Source organism: Apodemus sylvaticus, chromosome X (assembly GCF_947179515.1).
Source record: "Apodemus sylvaticus chromosome X, mApoSyl1.1, whole genome shotgun sequence".
Lineage (NCBI taxonomy): Eukaryota > Metazoa > Chordata > Mammalia > Rodentia > Muridae > Apodemus > Apodemus sylvaticus.
This window is the reverse complement of record NC_067495.1, coordinates 33,073,943-33,096,802: the sequence shown is the minus strand read 5'-3', so window position 1 is coordinate 33,096,802 and position 22,860 is coordinate 33,073,943.

Genomic DNA, 22,860 nt, shown 5'->3' with positions numbered 1-22,860 from the left:
AATATTCTTTTCTCTAACATTAGGAAACAGAAGCTCTAACACCCACAGAAAATTTACAGGCCGTTTAGCAGTGACAAACAAGTCTGCTTCATAGTCCGTTATAGTTGTCTCCAGAAATCCTCCATTTTTATTGTTAAGAGGAAACTATTATCACCTGGCAACTCAGCTGTCAACATCTTGGAATTCACATTGGTGGCACCACAATGGTTTTCTGTGGAAAGTGATCTCTTCTGTCCTATCGTGAAAGCCATCCCTGTGAATGGGGCTGTCTTCCAATATCAGTCTTCCAATTCTCAGCACAGAGAGCAAGGCTTTTTGGAAATGAGATTATTGTGGAAGCAATTTTTGCGGGTTTATGATCCAAGCATATTCCTGTTGTGGTGTTTGGAAAATGAAAAACTAAGATTTTCATTTCTATTGCTTTTTGTCTTTTCTTAAAATGCTTGTAGGCTAGGAGAAACATAACAAAATACAAATACCCCCTTTTCTCTTAAACAAAGCATCTTTAGAATAGAGATAAAGTATTGGTACATAAAATATACATACATATCTATCTTCCTTAACACTCTAAATAGTTTTGTATATGTATGTAGAAAGCTTACAATCCCAGAAATTCTTTTAGTGAGACAAACCATGAAAAAACATACATACATACATCCCTATCTTGGTTTACCATGTCAATCTAATCTGCTATCATAGGGCTCAACACATACCTCAGTGGCTAAGAACACTTGCTACTCTTGCAGTGGACTGGATTTGGTTCCTAGCACCTACATTGTAGCTCACAACCACTTGTAACTCCAGTTCCAATGGATCCAAGGCCTTCTTCTGGCCTCCATGGGCACCAGAAACACAGGAGGTACAGATGCATACATACAGGGGAAACACCCATACAAGTTAAATTAAAAAGTCAAAACTTTAAATAAACTACTATCAAGGGAACTCTTATGCCATGTTGGTAGGAGGGATGAAAATTAATAAAATCACAATAGAAAATTGTACACAGGTTCCTTCCAAACCTAAAATCAGAACCACCATAGGATACCGTAATCCCACTTCAGAGTATGTACCCATGAAACCAGATAATTACATTCCACTGATTATTCTAGCATTCTTTATAATGTCTAAGACATCAACTATAGAACCTATAAGAGATAAATAAATGAAACAAGCAACTTATATGAAGACAATAGAATATTATTCAGCCATAATGGGGCTGCAATCCTGTCATTTATAATTATATGAATAACTGAAGGATATTGTGTTAGTTGAATTAAGCTCAACAGAGAAATACAATATTCTATATTTTCATTCACATTAGAAACTAAAATATCATGGAGGAAGAAACTAGACTAGTGATTATTACAAGCTAGGAAGAGCAGTAAGAACAGAAGTTAGAAAGAGATTTCCTAGTAGACACAGATAAATATGAGAATTAATTTCTTTAAATTTCAAAGTAACTTTTGTTATAAGGGTATATCTTAGAAAGAACTACAAGAGGGGATTCTAGAGGCTCCAAATGCAAATAAATGATAAATGTTTAGAGGCTTGGAAGTGCTAGTCACCCTGATTTGATCATGGCATACTATATACATTTATCAAATCATACAATACATCAGAAACATATCCAACTGTGAGTCTTTTAAAATGTAACAAAATTACCTTTCTTGAATAGCATTGAATGGCCATAATTACAGTGTCTTCTCTGTTTTAATAAAACAATAAGCTTAGATATTGGTTCCAATGGCTCCAAATGATGCTTGTCCTCATTCACTCACTTACTTATGTAACAGCCATATATTTTATACCTGATGCATTAATGGCAATGTTTGACCCTAAAGATACCAAGTATAGTTTTTTAAAACACCCAGTCTTGAGAAACTGACTCAAAAAAGGAAAAGTAATCCAATTGAAACTGAGATTTCTTCATCTCATCAGACACATACATCTATTATGAAAATCTATTATTAAAAGTGAAGTAACAGTCTTAGGAGTCACATAAGCAATGGTAAAGATTCTACTGAGTCTATTCCCATGTACTTACTGAAAATCTCATATTTAAAGTATGACTTAAATATCTCTGGAAATCCTCTGGGATATCTCATTTATATCATGAGGATGTGCATTCTGGCCAAGAACCTTGGGGTCTAATGAGCTGGAGTTTTTATGACAGTCCTTACTTAGTAAGTAGGATCCTGGGTTTTCTAATATCTCACAGATATTTGGGGATTCCATTTGTAGTTGCTATTGAGACTCTCTGCTTGTATGAGACTTATACTAATGCAAAGGACAAATCCGAATAACAAACACAATGCTTCCATACCAAATCCTCAGGTACATTTACTATTCATGCTATTATATATTAATAGGGCCACCTTTAATTGAGTCGTCTTTCTTCATTTAAAGCTGTCTGAGTTATGAGAGGACCTCCTCAGCAGCTTAGAATTCAACATCAGACAATCTGCAATATTTAAGACAGAGAGACTCTGGTTATTCTTACAATACTTAAACCCTTTAATTAATATACAACCATAGAAAAAGCAGAGAAGGCTTCCTAGAGAAAGTCACACTCCGACACTGAGACACCCACCCTGAGGACTAAAGGATGAAAGAAGAGGATTCCAAATAAAAGTTAAAATTAGTAATGGCAGTCATGAGGCAAAGGACTATATTTCACTTTAATCATTACATTCCTATGAGCCACTGAAAATTGTGAAACAGAAGATATGCAAGTATGTCATGTCTGGGTAGTATTATATGTTAACATATCACCAATCTAAAATGTGTAACTGGATGAATTCATTTGGATTTGCTCATTCTGATTATTATTTGAATATTTTAAACAGTACAAGTTATAGTAATATTTATATAAAGCATAATTGCTAATGAAATCAAAATTATTCTTTGGATTATATTAATTATACATTTGAGTTTCAGAAACAAAAAGGATAGATGTTTCAGTACAAAATGAAGGCACACAACTAACTGAAATCTAACTGAGTGGAGATGTAGAAACTGACCTGTCACTTAGAATAGCAAATAAGAATAGTAGAAGAAAGTATGCCACAGATTTCACAGTGAATGGCAAAGGCAATTTGCTTCAAGAAAGCAAAATAAGCAGTTTGAGTGTGACCAAAACTTGGAAGAGACTAATGTAGACAATATTAAGGAATGCAGTCAAGCAGGGCGTGGTGATGCATGCCTATAATCCTAGCATTCAGGAGATTAAGGAAGGAGGATGTTATATCTGGAGCCTGCCTAGGCTGCACATCATGAGAGGGAAAGAAAGAAGAGAGAGAGTAGGGATATTTCCAGCAAGTACAATTACTATATGGAAGGCTTTGGAGGAAGATAAGGCAGCAGAGAAATGATGAAATTATATCATAATCTCAAAAAATATAAGTAGCAATATAAACCAATCAATCAATCATAAAGTACTATTATACATTAAAAAATCTTGTTACTGCTAAAACATGGATGAGCGGCGGCAGCAACAGCAGCAGCGGCTGGTCCAGAGGAAGGGCAATCAGCAGTAGAACCAAGTGGACAGGCTCCAGGCAGACCCTGCGCCCACGACCACTGGCCATCGCTGGCCAGCCAGGCTGCGTTTACGGTGCCTTTCACCATACAGAAGCCACATCAGAACTCTGACTCCTGCCAGTCAGTTACTAGGCCTCCATATTGGTTCTCAGTCGCCAGAGAAATCAGACTGAGGTATGCAAATATAACCTGAGACCAACATCGCGGGGGTCTAAGCCCGATGGGCATTGGCTTGCACCCAGGCCCTGGGCTGATCTGGGGGCCACCGGGGTGCAAACCCGGCCAGGAGGTTGTTTGCCAGGGGCGGCCCGCGCACGCGCTGCCGCCATTTTGCCTAAGGGAAGCCAGAGAGACTAGCAGGCAAAACCAAACCAGCTAACAGGCATAGCCCGAGGCGGACATAGCAGGGGTCTCGGACGGTCAGGCCCTGGACTGCCCCCAGGCCCTGGGCTGCTCAGTGGGCCATCTGTGTGCCTACCCAGCCAGGAGGTTGTTAGCTCAGCAGACTCTCCCAGCACTCTCAGGGAACACGCGCACACCACCATCCTAGCCACCTGACAGACCCAATAAACACTCACAGCTGAGGGGAACTTTGCTTGGACATTGGCCTGCCAGGTTTTGCCTAGATTCAGTGCCTGAGCAGCTAGGCTAGCATTGTGCGCACCAACCCAGTTGGGAGTTCCGCTGCCCAGCAGAGTGATCAGCACGCAGAAAAGGTCCCTGCAGCATACAGCCTCAGCACTCCCTGAAGGAGCAAACAGGCACCATCTGGTTCACAGACACAATCTGGGGCAAAGAACACTAGGGCTGCAAGGGCACCCAAGAGGAGGAAAGCACATCAGCAATCTGAAACAGGGGAAACCCTGCCATCCAGTGTTGCAGAAATAGCCCTAGAGCCTCTCAGGAGGCTGAAACACCAGCCAGAGACAAGACCAATTAGCTCTAGAGAACAAGATGGCAAAGGGCAAATGCAGGAACTCTACTAATAGAAATCTAGGCAATATGGCAGCATCTGAACCAAACTCTCCAACATCAGCAAGTCCTGGTTATGCCAACACACCAAAGAAACAAGATTTGGATTTAAAATCACTATTCATGATGCTGCTAGAAGAACACAAAAAGGACATGAATGAATCTCTTAAAGAAATACAGGGGAACATGAATAAGCTAGATACCCGTATAATGGAAACACAAAAATCACTAAAAGAAATGCAGGAGAATAAGGGCCAAGAGATAGAAGCCAATAAAGAAGAAAGGCAAAAAAAAGCTTAAAGAAGTGCAGGAGAACTTGAGTCAACAGGCAGAAGTCATGAAAGAGGAAACACAAAAATCTCTTAAAGAATTACAGGAAAACACAAACAAACAAATAATGGAACTGAGCAAAGCCATCCTGGATATAAAAACAGAAGTAGAAACAACTAAGAAATCACAAAGGGAGACAACTTTGGAGATAGAAAACCTTGAGAAGAAATCAGGGGCCATAGATGCAAATATAAACAACAGAATACAAGAGATGGAAGAAAGAATCTCAGATGCTGAAGATACCACAGAAACCATTGACTCAACTGTCAAAGAAAATGCAAAATGCAAAAAGCTTGTATCCCAGAACATCCAGGAAATCCAGGATACGATGAGAAGACCAAACCTAAGGATTATAGGCAGTAAGAGAGAAAGGCTAAGTAACATATAAAGGAAGACCTATCAGAATCACACCAGACTTCTCACCAGAGACCATGAAAGCTAGAAGATCCTAGGCAGACCTCATGCAGACTCTAAGAGAACACAAATGTCAGCCAAGACTACTATACCCAGCAAAACTCTCATTCACCATAGATGGAGAAACCAAGATATTCCATGACAAAACCAAATTTACACAATATCTTTCCACAAACCCAGCTCTGCAAAGAATAGGAGGAAAACTCCAATACAAGGAGGGAAACTACACCCTGGAAAAAGCAAGATAGTTACCTTGCTTCATCAAACCCAAAAGAAGATAACCACTCAAATATAAAAAGAACATCAAAAATGACAGGAAGTAATAATCACTATTCCCTAATATCTCTTAACATCAATGGTCCCAATTCCCCAATAAAAAGACATAGACTAACAGACTGGATAAGGAAACAGGACCCTACAATTTGCTGTATACAGGAGACACACCTCAGTGTCAAAGATAAAAACTACCTTAGAGTAAAAGGCTGGAAGACAATCTTACAAGCCAATGGTCACAAGAAACGAGCAGGAGTAGCCATTCTAATATCAGATAAAATTGACTTTCAACCTAAAGGCATCAAAAGAGACACAGAAGGACACTTCTTGCTGGTCAAAGGAAAAATCCACCAAGAAGAACTTTCAATTCTGAACATCTATGCGCCAAATGCAAGGGCACCCTCATTTGTAAAAGAAACTTTACTAAAGTTCAAAGCACACATTGCACCTAACACAATAATTGTGGGGGACTTCAACACTCCACTCTCCTCAATGGACCGATCGGGAAAACAGAAACTAAACAGGGACACAGTAAGACTAATTGAAGCTTTGGACCAATTGGACTTGACTGATATTTATAGAACATTTCACCCTAAAGCAAAAGAATATACCTTTTTCTCAGCACCTCATGATACCTTCTCCAAAATCAACCGTATAATTGGACACAAGGCAGACCTCAACAAATATAAGATGATCGAACTAATCCCATGCCTCCTATCAGATCACTATGGTGTAAGAGTGAATTTCAATAGCAACAAAAACAACAGAAAGCCCACATACACATGGAGGCTGAATAATACTCTACTCAATGACACACTGACCAATGAAGAAATAAAGAAAGAAATCAGAGACTTTTTAGAATTTAATGAAAATGAAGGCACAACATACCCAAATCTTTGGGACACAATGAAAGCAGTGCTAAGAAGAAAACTCATAGCCCTGAGTGCCTCCAAAAAGAAAATGGAGAGAGCATACACTAGCAGCTTAATGACACACCTGAAAGCCCTGGAACAAAAAGAAGCCAATTCACCCAGGAGGAGTAGAAGGCAGGAAATCATCAAACTCAGGGCTGAAATCAATCAATTGGAAACAAACAGAACCGTACAAAGAATTAACGAATCCAGGAGCTGGTTGTTTGAGAAAATCAACAAGATAGATAAACCCTTAGCCAGACTGACAAAAGGGCACAGAGAAAGTATCCAAATTAACAAACTTAGAAATGAAAAGGGGGATATAACAACAGAAACTGAGGAAATCCAAAAAATCATCAGATCCTACTACAAGAGCCTATACTCAACACAACTGGAGAATCTGGAGGAAATGGACAATTTCCTTGACAGATACCAAATACCAAAATTAAATCAGGACCAAATAGATCATTTAAACAGTCCCATAATGCCTAAAGAAATAGAAGGAGTCATAGAAAGTCTTCCAACCAAAAAAGGCACAGGACCAGATGGTTTCAGTGCAGAATTCTATCAGACCTTCAAAGAAGACTTAACACCAATACTCTTCAAACTATTCCACAAAATAGAAACAGAAGGAACACTACCCAATTCCTTCTATGAAGCCACAATTACGTTGATACCAAAACCACACAAAGATCCAACAAAGAAAGAGAACTTCAGACCAATTTCCCTTATGAACATCGATGCAAAAATACTCAATAAAATTCTTGCCAACCGAATCCAAGAACACATCAAAACGATCATCCACCATGATCAAGTAGGCTTTATCCCGAGAATGCAGGGTTGGTTCAATATACGGAAATCCATCAATGCAATCCACTACATAAACAAACTCAAAGAAAAAAACCACATGGTCATTTCATTGGATGCTGAAAAAATATTTGACAAAATTCAGCATCATTTCATGTTTAAAATCTTGGAAAGAACAGGAATTCAAGGCCAATACCTAAACATAGTAAAAGCAATATACAGCAAACCGGTAGCCAGCATCAAACTAAATGGAGAGAAACTTGAAGCAATCCCACTAAAATCAGGGACTAGACAGGGCTGCCCACTTTCTCCTTATCTTTTCAATATTGTACTTGAGGTACTATCTCGGGCAATTCGACAACATAAGGAGGTCAAAGGGATACAAATTGGAAAGGAAGAAGTCAAACTATCATTATTTGCAGATGACATGATAGTCTACCTAAGTGACCCAAAAAACTCCACTAGAGAGCTCCTACAGCTGATAAACAACTTCAGCAAAGTGGCAGGTTATAAAATCAACACAAGCAAATCAGTGGCCTTCCTATACTCAAAGGATAAGCAGGCTGAGAAAGAACTTAGGGAAATGAGCCCCTTCACAATAGCCACAAACAGTATAAAGTATCTTGGGGTGACTCTTACCAAACATGTGAAAGATCTGTATGACAAGAACATCAAGAATCTGAAGAAGGAAATGGAAGAAGACCTCAAAAAATGGGAAAACCTCCCATGCTCATGGATCGGCAGGATTAATATAGTTAAAATGGCCATTTTGCCAAAAGCAATATTCAGATTCAATGCTATACCCATCAAAATCCCAACTCAATTCTTCACAGAGTTAGAAAGAGCAATTAACAAATATATCTAGAATAACAAAAAACCCAGGATAGCTAAAACTATTCTCAGCAACAAAAGAAAGTCTAGGGGAATCAGTATCCCTGACCTCAAGCAATACTACAGAGCAATAGTGTTAAAAACTGCATTGTATTTGTACAGTGACAGGCAGGAGGATCAATGGAACAGGATTGTAGATCCAGAAATGAACCCACACACCTATGGCCACTTGATCCTCGACAAAGAGGCTGAAAACATCCAATGGAAAAAAAGATAGCCTTTTCAACAAATGGTGCTGGTTCAACTGGAGGTCAGCATGCAGAAGAATGCGAATTGATCCATCCTTGTCTCCTTGTACTAAGCTCAAATCCAAATGGATCAAGGACCTCCACATAAAGCCAGACACTCTGAAGCTAATAGAAAAGAAACTAGGGAAGACCCTTGAGGACATCAGTACAGGGAGAAAGTTTCTGAACAGAACACCAATAGTTTATGCTCTAAGATCAAAAATTGACAAATGGGACCTCATAAAATTACAAAGTTTCTGTAAGGCAAAGGACACCATCAAGAGGACAAATCGGCAACCAACAAATTGGGAAAAGGTCTTCACCAATCCTACATCAGATAGAGGGCTAATATCCAATATCTATAAAGAACTCAAGAAGTTAGATTCCAGAAAAGCAAACAACCCTATTAAAAATGGGTTACAGAGTTAAACAAAGAATTCTCACCCGAAGAACTTCGGATGGTGGAGAAGCATCTTAAAAAAATGCTCAACTTCATTAGTCATTAGGGAAATGCAAATCAAAACAACCCTGAGATTTCACCTTACACCAGTCAGAATGGCTAAGATTAAAAATTCAGGAGACAGCAGGTGTTGGAGAGGATGTGGAGTAAGTGGAACACTCCTTCACTGCTGGTGGGGTTGCAAATTGGTACAACCACTCTGGAAATCAGTCTGGTGGTTCCTCTGAAAACTGGGCACATCACTTCCAGAAGATCCTGCTATACTACTCCTGGGCATATACCCAGAGGATTCCCCACCATGTAATAAGGATACATGTTCTACTATGTTCATAGCAGCCCTATTTATAATAGCCAGATGCTGGAAAGAACCCAGGTATCCCTCAACAGAAGAGTGGATGCAAAAAATGTGGTATATCTACACAATGGAGTACTATTCAGCCATTAGAAACAATGAATTCATGAAATTCTTAGGCAAATGGATGGAGCTAGAGAACATCATACTAAGTGAGGTAACCCAGACTCAAAAGGTGAATCATGGTATGCACTCACTAATAAGTGGATATTAACCTAGAAAACTGGAATACCCAAAACATAATCCACACATCAAATGAGGTACAAGAAGAAAGGAAGAGTGGCCCCTTGTTCTGGAAAGACTCAGTGAAGCAGTATTCGGCAAAACCAGAACGGGGAAGTGGGAAGGGGTGGGTGGAAGGACAGGGGGAGAGAAGGGGGCTAATGGGACTTTTGGGGAGTGGGGGGCTAGAAAAGGGGAAATCATTTGAAATGTAAATAAAAAATATATCGAATAAAAAAAAGAAGTCATTTGAAAAAAAAATCTTGTTACTAATAAGATATTCAGTGAAATAGAATGCCTGAAATTAGAAAAATGAAAGCTAAAAAGTCCAGCATATTTTTATAATAGGAAGTTTATTCAATATAATCACATTGGGAAGAGGGACAAGGAAATCTAGGAAGCCTCAAAGTCTGTCTTCAGGGTCATCCATTAGAATTTAAATTTCAAAAGAATACCAAAATTTGCACAGGTAAATAGTCTCAGTCCTGCCTATGTCTGGCCCATCAACTTCAGAACCTCAGCCTCATCTTGTAAGAAGTTCTGGCAAGTTGTTTTTTGGGATTTGTTTGTTTGTTATTTTATTTTAGTATTGGATATTTTCTTATTTACATTTCAAATGTTATCTCCTTTCCTGGTTTCCATCCCCCAGTCCCCTACCCCGTCCCCCCTTCCCCTGCTTCTGTGTGGGTGTTCCTCTACCCACCCACCCACTCCTACCTCCCCACTCTTGAATTCTCCTACACTGGGGCATCCACTGAGCTTTCACCAGACCAAGGGCCTCCCCTCCCATTGATGTCCAACAAGGTCATCCCTTGCTATATATGTAGCTGGAGCCATGTGGCCCTCCATGTGTACTACTTGGCTTAGTCCCAGGGAGCTCTGGGGTTTGTGATTGGTTGATAATGTTCTACCTATGGAGTAGTGATCAACATCAGCTCTTTCAGTCCTCTCTCTAATTACTCCATTGAGGACCCAGTGCTCGATCCAATGGTTAGCTACCAGCAACCCCCTCTGTATTTGTCAGGAACTGCCAGAGTCTCTTCGGAGACAGCTATATCAGGCTCCTGACATCAAGCACTTCTTGGCATCTACAATAGTGTCTGGGTTTGGTAATTGTGCATGGGATGATCAATCCCCCAGGTGGGGCAGTCCCTGGATGGCCTTTCCTTAAGTCTCTGCTCTATTCTTTGTCTCCGTATTTGCTCCCTTGAGTAAAAGCAATGAATTCATGAAATTCTTAGGCAAAGAACTAGAAAATATCGTCCTGAGTGAGGTAACCTAATCACAAAAGAACACACAAGGTATGCACTCACCGATAAGTGGATATTAGCCCAAAAGCTCAGAATACCCAAGATACAATTCATAGACCACATGAAGCTCAAGAAGAAGGAAGACCAAAGTGTGGCAAGTTGTTAAAGTTGTGAAATTTCTTTACTAGGGACCAGGTTCCCTCTTCCTGGCACCTTCTCATTCTTTCCCTCTGCATGAGATTTCTGGGAAATCTCCATTTCGTTGGGGTATTTTGTTTCAATACTTTGATAACCAGATTATCTCTTTAGAATCTTCATTTTTGCCAAGCCTGTTAACAGTTCCTCATTTTCTGTTTTAAAATTTCAATCTTGAAATCGAATATATTTATGCCTGAAACAAATATAATAAAGAGAATGCAAATAGGAATCAAGTTAGAACACATTTAAAAAATATGACTCATACCTTGATCCAGCTTACATTCTTGCATAAAAAAGAAAACCACTTTAAATGGAGAAAAGGTAAAATACTTATTATTTCAGTTGTGGGAAATGTTTTAGAAAATTAGAGGGAAAAGATTTAAAATAGCATTTTGCAAAAAGATTTTCAGCTTGCCACCAAACAAATGCCCTTAGAATATGGAGAACATTGCAGCAATTTCAAAGATTGACTGATTCAAACATTGAAAAGCTGCATGTACTTCCTTGTCATGTCATATGAGTCATGTAATATAAGTGATATTGTCCAATTAATAACTTAGGTACATGTCATCTGCAATGACTTACTGATTTTTAAAATATGGTGTCAATTAGTGATCTAACAATCCAACTTATGGCATAGAAAGTTTGAATAGTTTCCATGTCTCAAATGAAGATTTCAGCTAAATTGAACAAAATTAGTTTCTATTATAACACAATGTTCTGCTATTTAACTTTGAAAATAGGATATATTGTTTTTTTTTTAAGCAAAGATTGATGTTTCCCTTATTACTTTGTTCTGCTGCATAATACATATTGAAAATATTTGTGTTCAGGTTTCTGAAGCAAACATAGGGAAAGAGTCATGGATACAGTTATTGAAATTGTTCTGTACACATGCAAATGCTGTGAGTCATTGCCAGTTTATGAATCTGTTAACAGAAATAGAAGAAAATGATCTGCTGTTCTCTGCTAGTGCTTAGTGACTGAGCTGTAGAGGAGCTTTGCAAAGATTTATTGTACAGTACTTTTAAATCAAATTCAAGCTATCCTCTAAACAGAAGCCAAATATCCAATAATCAAAGGCAAAAATTGTAGTGGCATTTGCATTTTTCATTGATATCACCCCACACATGAATAAATTAACTTTTTGTCCTGGCTTTATAGAGATATAATTCACACAACATACAATTAAGCCATTTAAAGGTTACAGTTAAATGGCTTTTTAACATAGTTAGGCAATTAGGTAATCATCCACAATCCAATTTTCATCAGCTCAAAACAAATAGCTATAAGTGTTAATGATCGCTCTCCATTTCCTTCCTCACCTTCCTCTTCTTGACATTTTCTGGCAGCCACAAACTTAGTTTTGGTCTTTATGAATTTGTTGGTTGTAAAAATTTCATATAGATGGAATCATCCAACGAACAGATTCTGTTACTTTTCTTGATGGACTTAATGTGTTGGGCTTATGGTTGCAGCATGAATAAGTGATTATTCCAATATTACTGAGTAATAAATAATACCCTATTTTATAGATTTACCATATTTTCTGTCTGCATTTATCAATTGATGATATTTTTATAATTTCTACTTTAAAGCTTGTTCTAGTATCATTTCTATTGCTATGATAAAACACCCTGATCAAAGGGAAAAAGAATTTTTAAATTTTATTTATTTGTTTACATTCCAATCATTCCCTCACCACCACCACCTCTCACAGTTCCTTATCCCATCCCTCTTCTCCCTTAACTCTGAACAAGTGCTTCCCCCACATACCAGGCCTCCCCCATCACTGGAACCTCAAGTCTCTGGAGGATTAAGCACATCTTCTCCCACTGAGGCCAGACAATGCAGTCCTATGCTATATATGTGCCAGGGACTTTAGACCAACCCATGTCTGCTCCTGGTTGGTAGCTTAGTCTCTGGAAGCTCCCTATGGTCTGGGTTAATTGAGTCTACTGGTCTTCCTATGGGGTTGCTCTCCCTTTCCGCTTCTTCAATCCTTCTCCTAATTCAACCATAGGTCTCCCCAACTTCATTACAATGGTTGGTTGTAAGTATCTGCTTCTGTCTCAGTCAGCTTCTGGTAGGGACTCTCAAAGGAAAGCCATATCAATCTTTCTGTAAGTACATCATAGCATCAGTAATAGTGTCAGTCCTTGGTGCCCACCCCACCATGAGATGGAACTAGAAAATATCATCCCAAGTGAGGTAACTCAAATACAAAAGGACATGCATGGTATGTACTTACTGATAAGTAGATATTGGCTAAAAGGTATAGGATACCTAGGATACAACCTACAGACTATAAGAAATGCAATAAGCAGAAAGGCTCAAGTGAGGTGACTTCAATCCCACTTAGAAGGGGGAAGGAAATAATCATGGCAGGCAGAGGTAGGGAGGAATCTGGGTGAAAGGGAGGGGGAGAGGGGGAGAAGGGGAACAGGATAAGATATGGAGGGGACAGGAAAGAGGCCCAGAGGGCCAAGAGAACTTCTTTCTTGGTCTAAGAGTTCAAGATAGCATGACACTGAATAACTATGTACCATAGTTATTAGCAATAATACTTATGGTGATTTATAATGAAAAAGAGCACTAGTAAGTCAGAAATACAAAATATACAATTTGAAGAGAAAAGGAACACTAGGAAGCTTAATGCTGCGGCTAAGGCTTATGCTGGAAAAGAGGCTGTGATTAAGCACAGTTAAGGAGAGGACTCCTGATCTGTCTGTACTAGAGCAACAGGAAGGGTATCCTCAGGGCAAGATGCTGTTTAGCTACACTTTTAACTTGTAAAAGGACAGAGCCTGAAGAGTTTTCTGTTACTAAAAAGCAACTATATGCAAAAGCTTCTGCCAATGTGGTTCAAGCCAACTAGCTTCATCCTAAGGTGGTAGTTGAACTTGGCAGTGCCAACCACATGGTGCCAGTTTTAAATGCATGAAACATGTGAGAATAAGGACATGGATTCTTCTATGGTCTCAGAAAGCCACTGACTGTCACTGAGGCCAGGCAGCCTGTGGCATGGGAGTCCTTGTATGAAATCCCCCAGTGTGTGAAATTATAAAAGTGAAGCCTGGATTACAGTAAAGACCACAAAATGTTGGAGACATCAGATCTCTGAGACATCTGCCAAGAAGGCCTGCATATAGGAAGTGGATCCAGCCTAAGAGAGAGACTTATATTTCAGGTAGCAGAATAAAAGGGGCTGAGCCATATAAATCCCTTGAAATGAAAGTCTCACATACTGTACATGGAGCCAGACCTGATCTAGTATTTCCTCCCTATGCTTCATTTCCCCACTTTTCAAGTGGTGTGCAAATTCCATGCCATGTATGTTAGAAGTATGTGGTATTTTTTTTATGGAGGATCACATTCAAGAGATTACCTTAAGTTTCAGAATAGACTTGAGGCTCTTAAACAGCACTGAGTCAAAGACTATGGGGACTTTTAAAGTTGGACTAAAAATGTTTGCATTGTGATATAGCCACAAATCTATAGTGGCCAAAATATGGTTGTTTGAATGAGAAGTGTTTCCCACAGGCTCAAGTATTTTTATACTGGGTTCCTAGTCCATGACACTATTTGGAAGGGAATACAGCCTTGCTGAATGAAGTATAATATTTGGGGTCAGTTTTGAGAATTTATAGCCTTGCCCCACTTTCAGGCCACTTTCTGCTTAATATTTCTGGTTTAAGATACTATATTTGAGCTTCTTGCTCCTGTGTCTTCTTAGTCACTATAGACCCTACCTCTGGAACCACAAGCCCAAATAAAATTTTCATTTTATTTAAAACATGCTATAATTAAAATATTTTCAGATTACATACCAATAATAATAATTTTAGTCAGTTTTCTCACACAGAGCAATATGTAAAGGGTTTGATTGTTGGATTCCTTAGCTGCCTGCAGCTATTATGAAGTGGGATGCTGGAACAGAAGCTAAGGGATGGATAGGGAAGGGGTGAAAAGAAAGAAGGGCCAGGACAATGTTTCACTGATCAAAGCCGGAAACCTTAATGTCTGTCGGACCTTTTAACAGTTTGGGCAAACCCTTCCCCCCAGACTCTGGGCTGAGTTCCGGTGGAAGTTGTCTAGCTTCTCTTGGAGGTCCTTGTCTGACTGCTCCAGCAGCTGGGTGGGTCACCTGCTTAATTCAGGAATTCCTAGACCTAGAGGAACAATGAACTTAACCTTTACTTTGAGCACTCCACGCTAGGTGGAGCAGGATCCTGGCTATCTGGGAGAAGTTAACCTTGACCATAGTCAAGTACACTCTTAGCACTCCACCCAAGGATAAAAATTCCTGCTTTAACCTGCTCCCCTATTATGTCCTAATGACAGATTCCTGCCGGAAGCCAGGGATTGTCCTTGACCAAAGTCAAACTCAAACCATGTGCATGACTGCCCCAATATGGCTCTGTACATTTCTTCCCTTGTTTATTAATTGAAAACGAGGAGGTAGAAAACAAGTGGATAAATATCCTTCATAAGAAGGTGGGCCTGGCCCCTTGTTCTGAAAAGACTCAGTAAAGCAGTATAGAGCAAAATCAGAACAGGGAACTGGGAAGGGTTGGGTGGGAAAACAGGGGGAGGGAAGGGGACTGATGGGACTTTCGGGGAGTGGGGGTCCAGAAAAGGGGAAATCATTTGAAATGTAAATAAATATATCAATAAATAAAAAAAAATAGAAAAAAAAAAAAAGAAGGTGGGCCTTAACCAGGAGGGGAAGAATTGACCGTAATTCCTCTTAAATATTGTATAACATCTTTTTCAGAGGAGGGGTAATAAGCTCCCTTATTATTTTAAGGACAGCCTCTCGACGTTAACCCCTATGCAATTAGGTGTACTTCCTAGGGACTCAGAAGCAGAAATTTACCTCCCCATGTGGTGCCTTGCCTCGCACGTCTCACTGGTACCCATGTTTGTTCATAAACAAACACACATAGATCTGAGTTCTATATGGCTCCCTTTTTGGAGATCCACTTGTGTAAATTTGAAGCCAGGGGGTCTACAAGTGTCTTTAACAGACATGCAATCCTTCCATCCAGGTGAACCTGGGTGGAGACAGCCAGTCTGCTTAACAAACAAGGTCAAGAGTTAAAGGTGGAATGGGATTAACTTGTCCCTGAAATATTCAATTCAGTTGCAAATTAACAACTCAAAAGACACAAAGCTTGGACTCTGGGGTGGGAGAGGTAGCCTTGTGTATCAAGAGATAAGCTGTTAGTGGAGACTATATTTTAAATTAACACAGCTGGCTGAAGAAGATTGTTAGCCATCTTCAAAATTGGAATCTTCAATATTGGAATTATTTCTAGACTAGTCTATGGTTGAGTCAGCTGATCACAATAAGGAGAAGAGTCATTATAACTCCTCTTTAGATTAATTTTTCCTAAGCTAGCTTAACAGTCTCCATGTTCTGTCCCACAAAGTCTAAAAGCTTGAAGCAAGGCAATTTATCTAACCTGGGATATTTGCCAATTAAAGTAAGTCAAGAACATATACCCAATATAGCTCTTATGTTACCATGGTCTGGGCATTCAGCAACCACACAGTCAGCATATCTTCTGCAGCATTCTGTGGAAAAAACATAGGAGACATGCCTTCTTCCCCAATATTAAATCAGGATCATGGCATATGTCAATAAGTGAATTCCTTCATTTTACCTAGACATCAGTATGCCTGATTACAGGATGTTATATACACTCAGCAAGGAGTTCCTTGGCATCCAAATTTTAAAATTTTCTTAAAAATATGCAAGCATAATTTAAATGATATGCACGGGAACACAATTTCCCCTCTCTTCTCACTTCCAAGAAGATATTGCTTTATTAATTTAAGTTGGAACACAAAATATATACCATAACATAGGCAATAACTATGTAATTATACTAAATAAACATAGCATTTTTAGTTGCTTTTTCTGTTAGAGCAGTTGCAGCTAGAAAGCCTAAAACTGAATCATTAGTCACATGCACATATTTTTTAATCTTCTAAATTAGAAATATGAGTATCATTTATCTGTAATAATTAAGTCCTCTAGGATTAACACCATTATGTGGTAGAGGTAGAAATTAAGGACATCAAGAACAAATCTTTATAATTTGATGTGTGCAAAAATACAAAATTACTTAAGCCATTACACTTTTGATGATATAAATAATATCCTTGTACATCCTATTGTTTCTATATAGCCTGTCTGGGATACAAATTTTATGTGCCTTGCCTTAAAGAGTCTTGTCCAGGCAACTTTTTAAAAGATTAATTATAAGTATATTGTATCTGTCTCTCTAGCCTTTGGGTTAGCTTTCAAATACCTAAAGGACAGTCATTTAGAGAACATATCCTTTGTTCTCTGAAATTTGAATTACATTCGCATAAACTGTAAAAATTAAGAATTAGCAGTATTAAAAAGGAAACAATTTTAAGCAAATATAAACCATGATATATATATATATATATATATATATATACATACTATTATTAAAAGCTTGATTTTTAACATCTCAAAAATAGCTGCTAGAGCACCCAAGTCAGGTATCTGTGCTGAAGCAGGGAGAAACTTAAAGGAATAAACATGTGATGTGATGGTAACAAATTCTTTTTGATAACAATTATTAATTTTGCCTAAAAATGCTTGCCAGGTAATAGATCAACCATTAATAATAATTAATTTGATTGCTGCTTGAAGCAAGGAACAAACGTTTTCTACCTTAAAAACAGAGGTTTAAGACCTCCTGTGGCAAGCTTAAAATAAGGTTAATATAAGATAAAGCCAATTAATATATCCTAACAACCTTTGAAAATCATTTACCTAAAATTTTTAAAAGTCCATACTTAGGAGCAAAGGCCTGTAACAAACATTCCATGAACATTATACATTGAAAAATATAAGATCCTAACTTCTTGTATTGAAACAGACAAAACATTTTTTCTCACATGAGGTAAGACTATTATTAGCCATCCCTTGAGGCAAAAACCTTCTAATGAAATTGCTTTGTTGTTTCTTTAAAGTTAGAAGGGAATGCTTTTATAATTATCAGAATATAAATCAAAAACCAACTCTTCAAATCTACAATAATTTTGTAGGGAGTAGACAGGCCAAATGTTAATGCCTTTATACCCTCGTTGACCTTTCATAGATCTGAACTGCATTTTAACCCACACCTGGATAAGTCAAGAATTTTTTTTAAGCCAAACACTCCCTAGGTGGGGCCTGTAAGGCAGAAACAATTTCTCAAAGCTTCCTCATTAACTTCCCCTGAGGCAGCTCTAAGCTTTGCATTAACTCAAATGTAAATTTTTTTTTTATTTGCCCTAGGATCCACCTTTAGTCCTTGGCAAGGATGTTGTATGAGATTCCTCAAAGGTAAGTATCTTCTAATCTGAGCCTTTTATCTAAGACCAGACCCAAACCTACCTGTCCTGCAAGGATTTTTGAGAACTAAACAAAAGAAACAGGTAATTCCATGGTCAAAGGAACCTGCTTGATATCAAATACATTTCTACTGAGATCTCCTTTTTAATCTTGGAGGGTTAAATTTTGCTCCTACCATTATAGCCTATAAACTTGTAGAAAAGTGGCAATGGGCCTATAAAAGCCACAGCTGTATCACTCTCAGAGTTATCTTAATTACAAGATATATTAAGAATCATGCAAACTGAAAACTGCTGCCAATGACACACTGGCGATTTTTATTGTAACTCAATTTTTCCTTGCATTAGAGTACAACTGCAATTTTGGAAGCAAATCCCAATTTTAAACAATCTATTTTCTTTAAAATCAATGGCAAACACATTTTTACAGCACAAGGTTTGTCTGCCAGTTCTTATGTTCAAGTGTATGGCAGTGTGACTTATTAAAGAGACATTATTTTAAATCTTAATCTTTATAAGTCTAATTTCTAGGTTAAGATTCACACAAAACACCATGACAATTTAGAAGCATCTTAAAGGCCTGTATTTCCTGGGTTGGGTCATGCCACGTGTTGTTTAAAAATGGCGACTACCCTAAACTACCAGCTTTAACCTAACTTTTTGTTAATAACATATACCTTTTAAATCATGTCCAATGACTTATAAGCCAATACTCTATGTAGTCAAGACATGCAAAATATACCTTTAAGACCAATTATAAACAAGAACAAAGCATGAATTGCATTAGGCCACGTGTAGCTAGCTAGTTAAGATGGCTCTAACACTGAACCACCAGTTTTAAACTAACCTTTTCTTAATAACACTATACCTTTTAAATAATAACCAAATAATTTATAACTCTTTAGTCAAGATATGTAAAATCTTATATGGTTAAAACCAATTAGAAACAAGTATAAAGCGATTGCACAAATTTCATAAGCTAAACCAGTTTTTCCAAAACTTGAGGCTTCTGGGCTTTTAAAAGCAGCTTTTTCCCCAGCCATGTTTGCCTCTTGGGTGAGTGAGCTGCCCTGCGGCGTGGCTTTAAATCAGTCCCCACACAAACTGCGGCTGGCTCAAGAGGTTGCCAGCAGATGAAATCCTTACCAATTTTTCTTTTTAACATGAAACAAACAGTCATTCACACAAAAACACAGAGAGGACATAAACGTACACATAAAAATTTGGTGCACCGGGGCAAACACAGAAAGATAAACAGAAAGAAAAGCGCAATTGTTGTTAAGCAATTGCATCCATTTTCCTCTTAAAACAGCTCTTAGAGGCTGTGGACATATGCCTATATTTAAAACCCTTTTCTTTTTCACCTGAATCAGCTCTTACGAGCTTGGGACAAATGCCTACCAAATTCCTTCTCCATATTCCACTGTCTGCCCCCTAAATGAGTACAGCACTGGGTCCATACTGCCTCACTTAGTCCGTATCCTCAAGCTCACCATGCAGGATACTATCTTTTCCTTTTTCTGTTTTCTGTGAAGCTTCTCCAAGACATGGTCACCTCAGGAAATCTTCTTGAATCCATCCCCGCGTCCGGGCACCACTCTGTTGGATTCCATAGCTGCCTGCAGCTATTATGAAGTGGGTTGCTGAAACAGATGTGCGAGGCAAGGCACTGCATGGGGAGGTGAATTTCTGCTTCTGAGTCCCCAGGAAGTACACCTAATTGCATAGGGGTTAACATCGAGAGGCTGTCCTTAAAATAATAAGGGAGCCTATTACCCCTATTACTCTGAAAAAGACGTTATACAATATTTAAGAGGAATTATGGTCAATGCTTCCCCTCCTGGTTAAGGCCCGCCTTCTTATGAAGGATATTTATCCACTTGTTTTCTACCTCCTCGTTTTCAATTAATAAAAAAGGGAGGAAATGTACAGAGCCATATTGGGGCAGTCATGCACATGGTTTGAGTTTGACTTTGTTCAAGGACAATCCCTGGCTTCCGGCAGGAATCTGCCATTAGGACATAATAGGGAAGTAGGTTAAAGCAGGAATTTCTATCCTTGGGTGGAGTGCTAAGAGTGTACTTGACTATGGTCAAGGTTAACTTCTCCCAGATAGCCAGGATCCTGCTCCACCTAGCGTGGAGTGCTCGAAGTAAAGGTTAAGTTCAGTGTTCCTCCAGGTCTAGGAATTCCTGAATTAAGCAGGTGACCCACCCAGCTGCCTGAGCAGTCAAGACGAGGACCTCCAAGAGAAGCTAGACAACTTCCACCGGAACTCAGCCCAGAGTCTGGGGGGAAGGGTTTGCCCAAACTGTTAAAAGGTCTGGCACCATTAAAGTTTCCGGCTTTGATCAGTGAATATTGTCTTGGCCCTTCTTCTTTTCTCCCCTTCCCTATCCATCCCTCAGCTTCTGTTCCAGCAACCCACTTCGTAACAGCTGCAGGCAGCTATGGAATCCAACATTTGATTATAACTAAAACCATTATGTAAGTTGACTATAAAAAATCTGCTGGAAATTTTGGTAGAACTCATTTTTTATTTTAATAAGATTTGTTTTTCAATTTTGAACTGATTAATCATGCTACATTGACATAAGATGTTATGAATTTACTTAACAGACAGATTTATTTTTTAAACTGATGTGCCTTTTATGCAAAGTCAATGCAATTCTAAAAGCAGAAAGCCCAGTTTGTCAATGTGCATGTAAATATCAAAGAGAGATGACTTTTTAAAAATTTGATTCATATATTGGAGAACTTTTCAGTATGTTTAGAACAACTTGAGTATAATTAAAACTTTTTCAAATGAAAATTATATGAAATCTAAATTCAGACAAAGCATGCTCAGTAACAACTCAGTCCACAGATTGAGAATTTTCATGAATTAAAAGAATAACAGTTTTCAAAGACCCTGATTATATAACATTTGGTTTTATTGGGCCAAATAAGTTAGGGTATTAAAATAAATATGTCCTGTTTCTTTTTCTCTTCATCATTATTAAATTCAGCATTTGTTCTATATAGACAAGGTACAAGGGCCAAAACTTTGTGTAGAAAGAACTATTATGAACAGGGAGCAAGAAAAGAGAGTTATTAGGAACTCTATCAAAATTGGATTGTTTCCTCTGATTCAGTTTACTTAGGGTCTAGAATAGCACTAAATACAGAGGTGCTCACAACAACTGGAAGAGGGCAGAATCTGGAGTAATAAGAGATATTTGGAGACCAGATTCAGCTGTTATGTTTGGGGATTTTGAAAATTCCCAGTCATCTATATTTTTGACTCTCTAGAATGTCTTATAATAGTTAGACTGTACAGGTGATTATTGAAGCAATTTAATGTAAGCAATTGAGGAACACAAATAACCAACATGTGTGATTATTTGTACTTTACAGCCAGCAGGATAAAACTAGACGACTGAATGGATTCATACTTTCCACAAATAGTAAATTAGAAATGTTGGCACAGAAGCAAATTTGTTAAATGGAAGATTATGAAACAGGCACAAATAATAATATCCTTTGTATGATGCACATATACTAGTTTTAAGCATTATTTTCAGCATGTAACTGTATAGATAAATAAGTAGGTAGGTAGATAGATAGATAGATAGATAGATAGATAGATAGATAGATAGATAAATAGATAGAGATATGTATACATATACACAGGGCATGGGATATGTTGTACATCAACAATATTAACAATGGCTATTATGGAAAACAGAATTATAGGTAAATTGTGCTCTTTGCTTTTCACTTCATTATGGGATTTTAAGGGAGTAGGGAGCCAGAAAGGGGAAAATCATTTGAAATGTAAATAAAGAATATATCAAATAGAAAATAAAATAAAATCAGGAAAAAAGAAAAAAATTGTAAATTATCTACAATGAACATATACTCCTTTTATACTAAGAAAAACATCTTTCAAAAAGTAATCTGTAAACTTCCTACCACTGTAATTGAAAGCAACAATCTTCTGAACAGAGCATAACTAGAAATGAAAGAAATTACAAAGAATAAACAATCATCACCTCTCCTCCACACAAGGCACAGATATGAAATGGCCTTCCAACAAATTAAGGCTCAGATTCTGCAGAAGCCACATTGGGCTCAGCAGAAAAGTGCACATTTTCTCTTTTGTGTTGAATTTAAGATGTCCAATCCCAGACTCACCTCAGCACAATAATACCATGCACTTCTACCCTCGCTTAGGATGCTGTAAATCATTGCCCCCACATACACACATCGCTTCTGCTTAGGAGAACTCCTGAATTCTCCATTAATGAGTCAGAACTTTGTGTTTCTTTTGTACATCGCTCTTATTCTCGGATAATAGAATAAATATATTTGCAGGAATAAAATATACAGAAAATATTTTAAAGTCAAAGGTGGCATGTGAACTTCAAGGTAATTGTCTGGCAACTTTAAATTCTCATGGACAACTGCATACTGAAGAACTTTTCTCAAGAAACCTTCATGGTTATAAAGCAGTTCTTTCCCTGCTCTGAAACCATTCTGTCCTATTCTACTCTGAGATAGCAATGGATGAGACTTGGCCACTACATTCCCACTGAGCTAGCTGCTTTCAGGGCATAGACAGAAGACTGTGAGGACACAGGAGAAAGCACCA